The sequence below is a fragment of the Myotis lucifugus genome, unplaced genomic scaffold, assembly GCF_000147115.1.
Source record: "Myotis lucifugus unplaced genomic scaffold, Myoluc2.0 scaffold_41, whole genome shotgun sequence".
NCBI classification, from domain to species: Eukaryota; Metazoa; Chordata; class Mammalia; order Chiroptera; family Vespertilionidae; genus Myotis; species Myotis lucifugus.
In genome coordinates, this window is record NW_005871089.1 from 5,688,414 (window position 1) to 5,701,241 (window position 12,828).

The 12,828-nt window shown below is 42.5% G+C and overlaps 1 protein-coding gene across 3 annotated transcripts in view; it reads right to left on the bottom strand.

Moving 5' to 3' along the window:
- The window catches only part of EDC3 (enhancer of mRNA decapping 3), a 105,948-nt gene that overhangs the window by 87,922 nt on the left and 5,198 nt on the right, over window positions 1-12,828 (bottom strand). For 2 of the 3 annotated variants that reach the window (XM_006087870.3, XM_023753106.1), the window contains exon 2: window positions 10,602-10,734. The exons of the other annotated variant lie outside the window; for it this stretch is intronic. The gene's annotated coding sequence lies outside the window, so the exon portion shown is untranslated. The remainder of the gene's footprint in view (window positions 1-10,601; window positions 10,735-12,828) is intronic. 3 annotated transcript variants of the gene reach the window in all.

The window sequence follows — 12,828 nt, forward strand, 5'->3', positions numbered from 1 at the left end:
CAATAGAAAATGAACAATCGCCCGGCCAGCATGGCTTAGGGGTTGAGCGTCGACCTAGAAACCAGTAGGTCACGGGTCGATTCCCCATCAGGGCACATGCCTAGGTTGAGGGCTCCATCCCCAGTGTGGGGTATACAGGAGAATCAATTGGTGGTTCTCTCTCATCATTGATGTTTCTGTCTCTCTCTCCCCCTCCCTTCCTCTCTGAAATCAGTAAAAATATATTTAAAAAAAAAGAAAAGAAAATGAACAATCTGATTTTTAAAATGGGCAAAATATCAGGAAACCTCATCAAAGAAGATATGTAAATGGCAAATAAGCATGACAAGTTGCTCCACATTATATGTCATTAGGGAAATGCAAATTAAAACAACGAGATACTACTACATACCAACTAGAATGGCCAAAATCTAAAAGCACTGACAACATCAAATGCTGGTGAGGATATGGACCAACACGAGTTCTCATTCACTGCAGATGAGAATACAAAATGGTACATACAGCCACTTTGGAAGACAGTTTAGTAGTTTCTTACAATACTAAATATACTTTTACCATATAGTCCAGAAATCATACTCCTTGGTATTTACCCAAATGAGTTTTTAAAAAGCTGAGCACAGCCCTCGCCGGTTTGGCTCGGTGGATAGAGCGTCAGCCTGCGGACTGAAGGGTCCCAGGTTCGATTAAGGTCAAGGGCATGTACCTTGGTTGTGGGCACATCCCCAGTAGGCGGTGTGCAGGAGGCAACTGATCGATATTTCTCTCTCATCGATGTTTCTAACTCTATCTCTTTCCCTTCCTCTCTGTAAAAAATCAATAAAATATATTTTTTTAAAACCCACAAAAACTGATACTTTAAAAATAAATAAGTAAGTAAGTAAGTAAGTAAGTAAATAAATAAATAAATAAATAAGCTGAGTACAGATGTTTATAAAAGCCTTATCTATAACTGCCAAAATCTGGAAACAACCAAAAGGTCTTAATGTAAGTGAATAGATAAATAAACCGTGGTATATCTAGATAAGGGAATATTATTCAGCCCTAAAAAGAAATGAGTTATTAAGCCATGAAAAGAAACATAAATGGATATTACTAAGTAAAAGAAGCTGATCTAAAAAGGCTATGTACTGTATGATTCCAACTATATGACATTCTGGACAAGGCAAAACTATGGAGACAGTAAGATCAGTGGTTGGCAAAAGTAATCCAAAGGAGGCAACATAGCTTTTACAACAAATAGTACTGGAGCAAAGAGATATCCACCAATAAAAATAAACCTTGACCTAAGTCTCATAACTTTAATAAACATTTACTCAAAATGGATCTTGAACTTAAATATCAAACTATAAAACTTTCAGGAAAAAGATATGAGAAACCTTTGGTGAGGTAAAGAGTTCTAAGACTTGACACCAAAAGCACAATCCATAAAAAGAGAAACTGATCAATTGGACTAATTTTATTTTTTAAATTTACTTCAGAGAGAGGAAGGAAAGGGAGAGACAGATAGAAACATCGATGGACTGCCTCCTACATGCCCCTACTGGGAATCCACCCACAACCGAGATATATGCCCTGACCAGGAATTGAACCAATGACCTCCCGGTATTTGGGAGACACTTAACCATCTGAGCCACACAGGCTGGGCTCAACTGGACTTCTTGAAAATTAAAAACTTTTATTCTGCAAAAGACTTTAGGAGAAAAAGGGACACATTACAGACTGGAAGAAAATATTTGCAAACTACATATGGACAAAAACAAGGGGCTAGTATCTAAAATATATTTTTTTAAAGTCTAAAAACCCAATAGTAAAAACAGAACAAAAATAATCCAATCAAAAGGGAAATGAAAAGATATTTCAACAAAGATATACAAATAGCACATGAAGCCCTGGCTGGGTTGCTCAGCTGGTTGGAGCATCTTCCTGTGCACCAAAAGGTTGCTGGTTCGATTTCCCGTTGGAGCGCATATAGGAGGCAACCAATCAATGTTTCTCTCTTACATCGATGTTTCTCTCTCCTTATCTCTCCCTCCCACTCTTGCTCTCACTCTTTCTAAAGTCAATAAACATATCCTTAGGTGAAGATAAGAAAAAAGCACATTAGTCCGGCTGGCGTGGCTCAGTGGTTTAGCATCGACCTATGAACCGGGAGATCACGGTTCAATTACTGGTCAGGGCACATGCTCGGGTTGTGGGCTTGATCCCCAGTGTAGGGCACGCAGGGGGCAGCCGATCAATGATTCTCTCTCATCATTGATGTTTCTATATCTCTCGCCTCCCTCCCTCTCTGAAATCAATTTTAAAAAAGTATTTTTTAAAAAGCACATGAAAAAATGTTCAACATCATCAACCATTAGGGAAATGTGAATTAAAACCATAATGAGGTATCACTACACACCTATGCTAAATTAAAAAATACTGATCATACCAAGTGCTAACAAGAATGTGAAAAAACTAGATTACTCATACATTATTGATGGGAATATTAAATAGTGCAGCCATTCTGGAAAACAATTTGGCAACTTATAAAAAATCTAAACATGCAACTACTGCATGACTCAGAAAATGCACTCCTGGTCATTTATCCCAGAAGAATGACTCAGGTTTACACAAAAATCTCTACATGAATGTTTTTTTGTGTTTTTTTTAGAAATCACAGTTCATTTTTTTTTTATTATTGATTTTTTACAGAGAGGAAGGGAGAGAGATAGAATTAGAAACATCGATGAGAGAGAAACATCAATCAGCTGCCTCCTACATACCCCCTACTGGGGATGTGCCTGCAACCAAGGTACATGCCCTTGACAGGAATCGAACCTGGGACCCTTCAGTCTGCAGGCTGACGCTCTATCCACTGAGCCAAACCGGTTAGAGCACATGAATATTTTTATCATGTTTATTCCTAATAACCCCAAACTGGAAACAACCCAGATGACTTTCAACAAGTGAATGGTTAAACAAACTGTGTACATCCATACCATGGGAAAAAATGAAAGCCAGCCCCAAAAGATTACATTTTGTATGATTCCATCTGTAGAACACTCTAGAAATGACAAACTATAGAAATAGAGAAGAGATTAATGGTTCCCAGAGTTAGGGAAGGGGTAGCAACAGGAGGGAAACAGGTATGGCTATAAAAGAGCAACATGAGGTATCCTTCTGGTAAAGAAAATGTTCTGTGTCTTAATCATATCAATGTCAATATCCTTGTAGTGATATTGTGCTATACTTTTGCAATCAGGTAGGATATATGGAATCTCTCAGTATTATTTATTACAAATGCATATGCATGTGCAATGACCTCAAATAAAGTTTATAATAAAAAACCAATGTCTTCTACAACACCAACAAAATAAGAAAATCATGTATGACTATATCTACACTAATAAAAGAGAAACATGGTAATTGGCGTACGACCGCTACCCTTCCCATTGGCTAATCAGCGTATCCTTATGCAAATTAACTGTCAGCCAAGATGGCGGCCGGCAGCCATGCACTGAAGCGAGCAGGGAGGCTTGCTTGCTCCAGGGACTGCAGACTGCAATGTTCCCCGCCTCACTTGCCAGTCTCTCAACTGCAACTCTAAGCAACTATTACTATGTTGCAAATAAGAAGCTAAACAAAACCGGCTTTCAGTCAGCCATGGATCGCAACATTGTATCCATGTTTTCAGCAGCGAGGCCTCATAGCTAAAGCTGGCCCAGAATAAAAAAAAAAAAAAGAAAACAAGGAGCGGTTGGGAGCTTTTAGTCAACTGCCAGCGGGAAAACAGCCCTCAGCCCCTCAGCCAGACTGGCCAGGCACCCCAGTGGGGACCCCCACCCTGATCCAGGACACCCTTCAGGGCAAACCAGCCGGCCTCCACCCATGCACCAGGCCTCTATCCTATATAGTAAAAGGGTAATATGCCTCCCGGCACCGGGATCAGCGGAGCAGCGAGGCTCCCGGCACCGGGATCAGCGTGACAGGGGGCAGCACCCAAACTCCCTGATCAGCCCTGCTCTGTGCCTGTTAGGCGGGGAGCTCCCCAATCCCCCGATTGCCCTGCGGCTCTGTGTTTGACAGGGTGCAGCGCACCAACCCCTTGATCAGCCCTGCTCTGTGTGTGACAGGGTGCAGCGCCCCAACCCCCTGATCTGCCCTGCTCTGTGTGTGACAGGGTGCGGCGCCTCAACACCCCCTTCCCCACGGGCCCTGCTGTGTGTGTGACAGGGTAGAACCATAACCTCTCCATTGACCCTGCCCTGAGTGTGACAGTGGCGGTGCCCCAACCCCCTGATTGGCCCTGATCTGTGGGTGATAGAGGGTGGCGCCCCAGCCCCCCTCCACGGGCCTTGCTCTGTGTGTGACAGGGTAGAGCCATAACCTCCCCATTGGCCCTGCCCTGAGTGTGACAGGGTTCAGTGCCCCAACCCCTTGATCCGCCCTGCTCTGTGTGTGACAGGGGGCGGTGCCCCAACTCCCCTATCGGCCCTACTCTGTGAGTGTCAGGGGGGAGCTCCCCAACCCCCTGATCGGCCCTGCTCTGTGAGTGACAGGGGGCAGTGCCCCAACCCCCCTGATGGACCCTGCTCTGTTAGTGACAGGGGGCAGCGCCCCAACTCCCTGATCGGCCCTGCTCTGTGAGTGACAGGGAGCAGTGCCCCAACTCCCTGATTGGCCCTGCTCTGTGCGTGACAGGGGGTGGCGCCGCAACCTTCCCCATCGACCCTGCCTTGAGTGTAACAGGGGGCGGTGCCCCAACCCCCCAATCAGTCTACCCTGAGTGTGACTGAGGGTGGCATTGCAACCTCCCAATCCACCCTGCTCTGTGCATGACGGGGCGGCGCCCCAACTCCCCAATCGGCCCTGCTCTGAGCCTGACCAGGGGCTGCACTTAGGGATTGGGCCTGCCCTCTGCCACCCAGGAGCAGGCCTAAGCCAGCAGGTCATTATCTCCGGAGGGGTCCCAGACTGTGAGAGGGCACAGGCCGGGCTGGGGAACCCCCCCCCACCCCCCAAGTGCACAAATTTTTGTGCACCGGGCCTCTAGTATATCAATAAATGTAGAAAGATCATTTGACAAAATTCAATCTCCATTCATGATATCAAAAAGGGGTTGGCTTTTACAAAACAATTACAGTTAACGTATTAATAGTGAAATAATGAATACTTCCCCCCTAAGACTGGGACAAGGCAAGGATGTCCAAACTTATCACTTCTACTTCTATTCAAAACTATATTGTCGGGCCTAGCCAGTGCAATAAGAAGGAACTAAAAAGCATAACTACTGGAAAAGTAAAAGTAAAACAGTCTTTATTTGTAAACTATACAACTGTGTATATAAAAGCCCTAGGGAATGTACCAAAAAATGAAAAATCCTACTAAAATTAATAAGTGAATTTAGCAAAGTCACAGGATACATGCTCAGTATAAAATAGACAACTGCATTCTATAGAATAGTAACAAAAAACTGAAAGTCAAAGTTAAAAATACTATTTATAATGGTATTAAAAAACATAAAACACTTAGGAATAAATCTAATGAAAAATGTGCAGGATCTCCAGTAAAAAGACTGATGAGAAAATGTTTTTAAATATCTAAATAAATGGAGAAATATACCACATTCATAGATTGAGGAGCTTAATGTTGTCAAGTCTCCCCAAGTGAATCAAATACATGTATCAATAAAAATCTCAGCTGGCCTTTTTGGAGCTGAAAAACTGGTCCTAAAATGTATATGGAAATGCAAAATAGAAAAGTCAAAACAATTATGAAAAAAAAAGAAGCAAAGTTAGATGTTTCACTACCTTCTATCAAGATTTACTATAAAACTGTAGAAATCAGTGTGATATTGTTGCAAGAATAGACAGACAATGAGACAGAATAGAGTCCAGAAGTAGACCCATTCACATACAATCAACTGACTTCTGATCAAGGTACCAAAGTAAATCAATGGATAAATCAAAGTAGTTTTCAATGAATGGTGATAGAATAAGTAGATGGATATGTGAGAAAAATAACCTATTCCTATCCCACACCAGATACAAACATTAATTTGAAATAAACTATCTACACTAATAAAAGACAAAGATGCTAATTGACCGTACCTTTGCTACACCCAAGCCACACCCACCAGCCAATCAGAGCGGCTATATGCAAATTAACCCAACCAAGATGGCGGCCAGCAGCCATTGAGCTGGAGCAAGCAGGAGGCTTGGTTGCCCCGGTGATGGAGGAAGCCAAGCTTCCCGCCTGCTCGGGCTCGCTGTGGCCTCTGCAAATGGCAACAAAGTTTCAATTATAGAAGATAAATAAATCCCAGATACCTGCTTCCAGCCAGCCTCCACTGGGAGCTTAGGTGGCTGGGGGCCGTGGCCAGCCTGCAAACAGCCATAAGCCCCTCACCCAGACTGGCCAGGGATCCCAGCAGGACCCTCCACCCTGAAGGGGGTGTGGCCAGCCTGAAAACGGCCCTCAGCCCCTCATCCAGGCTGGCCAGGCACTCCAGCGGGGACCCCTACCCTGAAGGGGCTGTGGCCAGCCTGCAAACAGCCATCAGCCCCTCACCCAGGCTGGCCAGGCACCCCAGCAGGACCCCCACCCTGATCCGGGACAACCTTCAGGGCAAACCAGCCAGCCCCCACCCATGCACCAGGCCTCTATCCTATATAATACAAGGATAATATGCAAATTGACCCTAACAGCAGAGCGACTGGGAATCACTGGTCACTATGACACACACTGACCACCAGGGGGCAGACGTTCAATGCAGTAGCTGCCCCCTGGTGGTCAGTGTGTTCCCACAGGGGGAGCTCTGCTCAGCCACAAGCCAGGCTGATGGCTGCCAGTACAGCGGTGGTGGTGGGAGCCTCTCCTGCCTCCTCAGCAGCGCTAAGGATGTCCGACTGCAGCTTAGGCCTGCTCCCTGCTGGCAAGTGGACATTCCCCGAGGGCTCCCGGGCTGCCAAAGGGATGTCTGACTGCCAGCTTAGGCCCAATCCCCCTGGGGAGCAGGCCTAAACCAGCAGGTGGTCATCCCCCGAGGGGTCCCAGACTGTGAGAGGGCACAGGCTGCCAGGCTGAGGGACCCTCCTGAGTGCACAAATTTTTGTGTACCGGGCCTCTAGTCTAAACATAAAAGCAAAAACTAAAGCTACTAGGAAAACAAAACGTAGAGTATCTTAGTGACCTTGGGGTAAAGATTTCTTAGACAAAACACAAGTGCTAATCCTGGAAGAAAAAAATCTGATAAATTAGATTTCATCAAATAAAAAGTCATGTTCATCAAAGGCCACCATTGAAGAATACAAACTGGATACAGAGAGAATGCCACGTCTGTCAGACAAGAGGCAGAGACTGGAGTGATGCTGCCACAAGCCATGGATGGCCAACAATCACCAGAGGCTAAGAGCATGGAGCAGCTTCTCCCTCAGAGTCCCCAAGAAGGAACCAACCCTGCTAAATGACACTCTGAGATCAGACTTCTGTCCTTCAAAACTATGAGAGAATAAATTTCTGGAGTTTTTTGGTGGTTGTTTTTTTTAAAAAGAATACAAACTGTAAGAGGTGCAAAAAAAGATGCAGTGCGACCAGCTGGGAGACAGCTCCAGGAGTAAGCTAGAATAGATGACATCAATGAAGGTGGAAAAAAGCTGATGGATTCAAGACCTATACTAGTATAGAATTTGGTGATAATTTAATGTGGTAGGTAACAGAAAAGGGAAAAATCACCTTCAAGAAAATAAGAGGTGATTGGAACACACATAATCCCACAACCATTCACACACATAATCCCACAACCATTTACACATACCATCATATTGTGTAAGAAAGAGCAGCAGAGATTGCATTTATTGCATACTTACCATTTCAGGCATGAGCTAAAACGTTAGGGGCCATTCTTTCCTTCCAATCGCAAGACAACCCAATGAGGTAGCTATTTTACTATACGATTTTACAGATGGGGTATTTGCAACCCAGATATTATATTGGATATTTTACACACTTGTAACCAGAACAAAATGTTAGCTTCTTAGGCTCTGGCTGGGTGGCTCAGTTGGTTGGAACATTGTCCTGTACACCGAAAGGTTGTGGGTTCTATTCCCGGTCAGGCACATACCTAGGTCCAGAGTTCAATCCCTGGTTGGGGGATGGGCAGGAGGCAACCAATCAATGTTTGTCTGTTTCTCTCTAAGAATTAATAAAAACATATCCTCAGGGAGGTTCTAAAAAAAAAAAAATCAGCTTCTTAGTACAAAGGCATATTTTCTATGTTGTACATACTACTCCTTTCTTTTCTTTGCACATTCAGATAATTCCATTTTTCATTTATAAAAAATACAGCAATGATCAATTTCATTTAGTGCTTGTCTTAAATAATTATTGTCTTAGGATAGAGGCTCAATCAGTTCAAAGGTAAAATCACCTTTTGTAATATTACAATGTACCAGAGCAGAAAACTATTTTTTACAAACCAAATCATTCTCTGGATAGGTTTAGATAGTCATACCTTTCTTTTAGTATATATTTTTTATTGATTTCAGACAGGAAGGGAAAGGGAGAAAGAGATAGAAACATCAATAATGAGAATCACTGATGGCTGCCTGTTGCATGCCCCGCACCAGGGATCAAGCCCGCAACCCAGGCACGTGCCCTGACGGGGAATTGGACCATGACCTCCTGGTTCATGGGCTGACACTCAACCACTGAGCCACGCCCACCAGGCTAGATAGCCATACATATAAAATAATGGTACTGTAATATTTAAGAAGGTATTCCATATCATCTTGCCTCATCCCCAAATCACTCCACTGGAGACTACCTTCCAGGCAGTGAAGCACTTCAAGAAAACTTTCAGATTTATGATGGTAAAAAGATGGGCCTGCTTTCTTCTTTATAAACACCCCAAAACAATGAGAAGGAAAAAAAACCAAAAAGGTAAGCCATAGTCAAGGAGAAATAATCACAACAAAAGTTTCTGATCCAGGGAATGTATCAAAAATATGTAAGGAAAATTTAGCCCAGCCGGCGTGGCTCAGTGGTTGAGTGTTGACCTATGAACCGGAACTCATTCCCAGTCAGAGCACATGCCCGGGTTGCAGGCTCGATCTCCAGTGTGGGACATGCAGGAGGCAGCCTATCAATGATTCTCTCTCATCATTAATGTTTCTATTTCTTTCTCCCTCTCCCTTCCTCTCTGAAATCAATAAAAATAAGGGGAAAAAAAGAATATATAAGGAAAGCTTATAAATCAGCAATAAGAAAATGACACATTTTTTTAAAGCAAGCAAAGGAAGTTATCTGAATGGCCAAGAAACATATGAAAAGCTTTTCAACATCATTAATTATTAAGTAAATGCAAATTAAAACACCAGACAATCCAAATGTCCATGAGATGAATGGATAAACAAAATGTGGCATATACATAGAATGGAATAATATAATTCAGTCTTAAAAAGGAAGTTCTGATATATGTTACAACATAGATAAACCTTTAAGACATTAAGTGAAATAAGCCAGACACTAAAGGACAAATTTAGTATGATTCCACTTATATGAGGTTCCTAGAGTAGTCAAACTCAGAGAGACAGAAAATATAATGGTGGCTGCCAAGGGCTGGGGGAGCAGGGCATGGGGAGTTCACTTAATGAGGACAGGGTTTCAGTTTGTGATAATGAAAAAGTTCTGAAGACGGATGGTGGTGATAGTTGCACAATGTGAATGTACTCAAACTGTAACAGTTAAATATGGTTAAAATGGTAAATTTTATAATAAAAAAATTATCAAATCAGAAAAAACACACGCCATAAGATACCATTTTATAGCCACTACAATGACTTAAAATAAAAGGAACTGGCAGGTAATACCAAAAGTGTGTGACAATGTGGAGTAACTGGGACTCTCTTACAATGCTGATAACGTAAAATGATACAACCACTTTGGAAAATAATTTGGCAGTTTCTTGTAATATGAAACACACTCCCATGACCCAAAATTTCATTCCTAGGATCTATCCAAGAGAAATGAAAACATATTCACAAAGACTTGTACATGAATGTACATAAAGGGGTGGGCAAAAGCAGGTTTATAGTTGTGAATATGTGCAGAGTTTAATCTTGTACTATTTATTTGTATTACAACTGTAAACCTAGTTGTAAACCACCACAATCTCATGATTGCGTATGTCCCCTAACTGGTCTCTCTACTACTCCTGCCCCTCCTTCTATTCTTTCTCTGCACAGCAACCAGAGCAAATTTTCAAATGTAAATCAGTTGTCATGATCTTGCTTAGCAACTGTACTAGTAATCAAGACAACCTTCTTTTCCATAAAACTATCATCCCTACATGATCTGATTTCTGCTAACCTCACACAGCTTCATCTCTCACCATTCCCTTTCCACTGTCCTGCAGACACACTGGTCTTACTACTGTTCCTCAAACATGTTAAGCTTGTTCCTTCCCTCCAGAACGTTGCACCAGGTAGTCTCAGAACACACTTTCCCCAACTCTGTGAATGGCTAGTTCTATCTTGTCTTTCGGGTATCTGCTAAAATGTTACCATCCCAAAGAGGCTTTCCTGGATACCCAATCTATTCCCCAACACTCGCAAGCATCTTACCTTCTGTATGAGCTGAGAATAAATCACCCATATGAATTATCTTATTTGTTTGTTTATGTTGTGTCACCCCACTAGACTGTAAGCTCCATGAAGGCAAGGAACCTTGACTGTCTTGTTCAGTCAATAAGAATGCCTAGAATAGAAACGGAACTCAATAAATAATCAATGAATGAATTAGACATAATAAATCTGACAGAAGTTAATCACACAAAGTCTAGAGTACCTAAATATTTGTATCTAAATGCCTGGCTGGCCCTAGCCAGTTTGGCTCAGTGGCTAGAGTGTTGGCCTACAGACTGAAGGGTCCTGGGTTCGATTCCGGCCAAGGGCATAGGCCTGGGTTGTAGGCTCAATCTCCAGTGCAGGAGGCAGCCGATCAGTGACTCTCTCTCATCATTGATGTTTCTATCACTCTCTCCCTCTCCCCTTCCTCTATGAAATCAATAAAAATATATATTTTAAAAATGCCTGGCTGTTTTTTTTGAAATGGTTCTAAACATACAATTATCCTTTAAGCATACTCTATGCAAAATCCTATGTAAGATATGACATCTAACAGTGCCCTAGACACAGAAGTCAGGAAATAGCAGATGAGTATATGAGTATATATGTAACTTACAATATTAAGTATAAAATGAAACACTGGCTTAGTGTTTTCCATGAAAAATAAAAAATAGAGTAGCATTTCAAGCGGTTTCAAATATTAATTTCAGAAATATATCTACATAAAATATAAAAAAGGAAAAATAACAAAAAAGCATACAAAGAAGCAAAAAAGCATTCCTGTGGTAATCAAAAATATAAAAACCTAAAGACAAACTCAGGTAGTTCTCTAGTGATCTAACTGAGCAAGTATCACAAAACTATCCTGACAGAACAGAAATAAAAGAAGCAATGCATTAGCAGGCTCATCCATAAGACTTTTTTTTTCACATTTTATTATAGAAAATTTCAAACTACAAAAATGTAGGTAGAACAGCATAATAAACCTTCACATATCCATCACTGAGTTGCAACAATTACCAATATATCTATAAAAATTTAATAAATCAGGTAAATTTGCCATAGAACTCAATTTCCACAACACTGATGACAGTAAACGAAACAAAATACACATATGTACTTCAGGCTTATTTTCCCCAGCCTGATCAGCCTTTGTCTACTTAATGTAACAAAAGTATGAATTTCTTTTCTGATCATTTATGCCCATCATGATTCTATTCTGATGCTTATTTTAGACTAGAGGCCCAGTGCACGAAATTCGTGCGCGGGTACAGTCTCTAGGCCTGGCCTGCGATCAGGGCCATCTTCCCTGGCTGCCCACAGATGGCCCCACCCCCTGCTGCCACCCACCCCCAGTTCCCCTTTCGCCATTAGGTGCTCGGTGCCTGACAGCCGGGGTAAGGGACTGAGAGGTTGGCTGTTCCTGCCCACTCGCAGGCCCCGCCCATGCTGTGGGTTGCCCTGTGTGTGGAGCAACCAGTGGGGATGGGGGCCTTGGTCTGGCACCACCCACATCTCCTGCCAGTGGTTCCCAATTCCCATCAGGCGATCAGAGCCTGCCGGCCGGGGAAAAGAACCAAGAGTGGTCAGTGAGCCTCATAGTGACTGGTCCAGCAGTCGTTATGATCATTCTGCCTTTAGAGTCAATTTGCATATTTCCCTTTTATTATATAGGATAGATGCAGAATGAAAAGCTACAGTAAGAATTTTTAAAATACCAGAAATTAATCAAATGTGAAAAGACTTTTACTTCTTTTTTTGTTGTTGTTGTTAATCCTCATCCGAGGATATCTTTTTCCATTAATTTTTAGGGAGGGAGGGAGGGAGGGACATTGATGTGAGACAGACACATGGATTGGTTGCCTCCCCCACATGTCCTGACCCAGGCTGGGGATTTGACCTGCAACCCAGGGACTTGCCCCTGACTTGGAATCGAACCTGCAACCCTTCCGAGGATGGGCTGACACTCTAACCACTGAGTATATGCAAGCAAGAGAATCAATTTCCACACTACTTTTCATAAACTTGATCTGCCTAGATAATTGAATTATCAATAAAAGATTTTTAACCATAACATTTATTACTTCAGGACAGGGATCAGAAAAGTACAGTGCATGGGCCAAATCTTGCTCACTACCAATAAAGTTTTATGGGAACACAACCATGCTCAGCTGTTTGCTTGTTGTCTGTGGCTGTTTTTTGCACTACAATGAAAAAGTTGAAC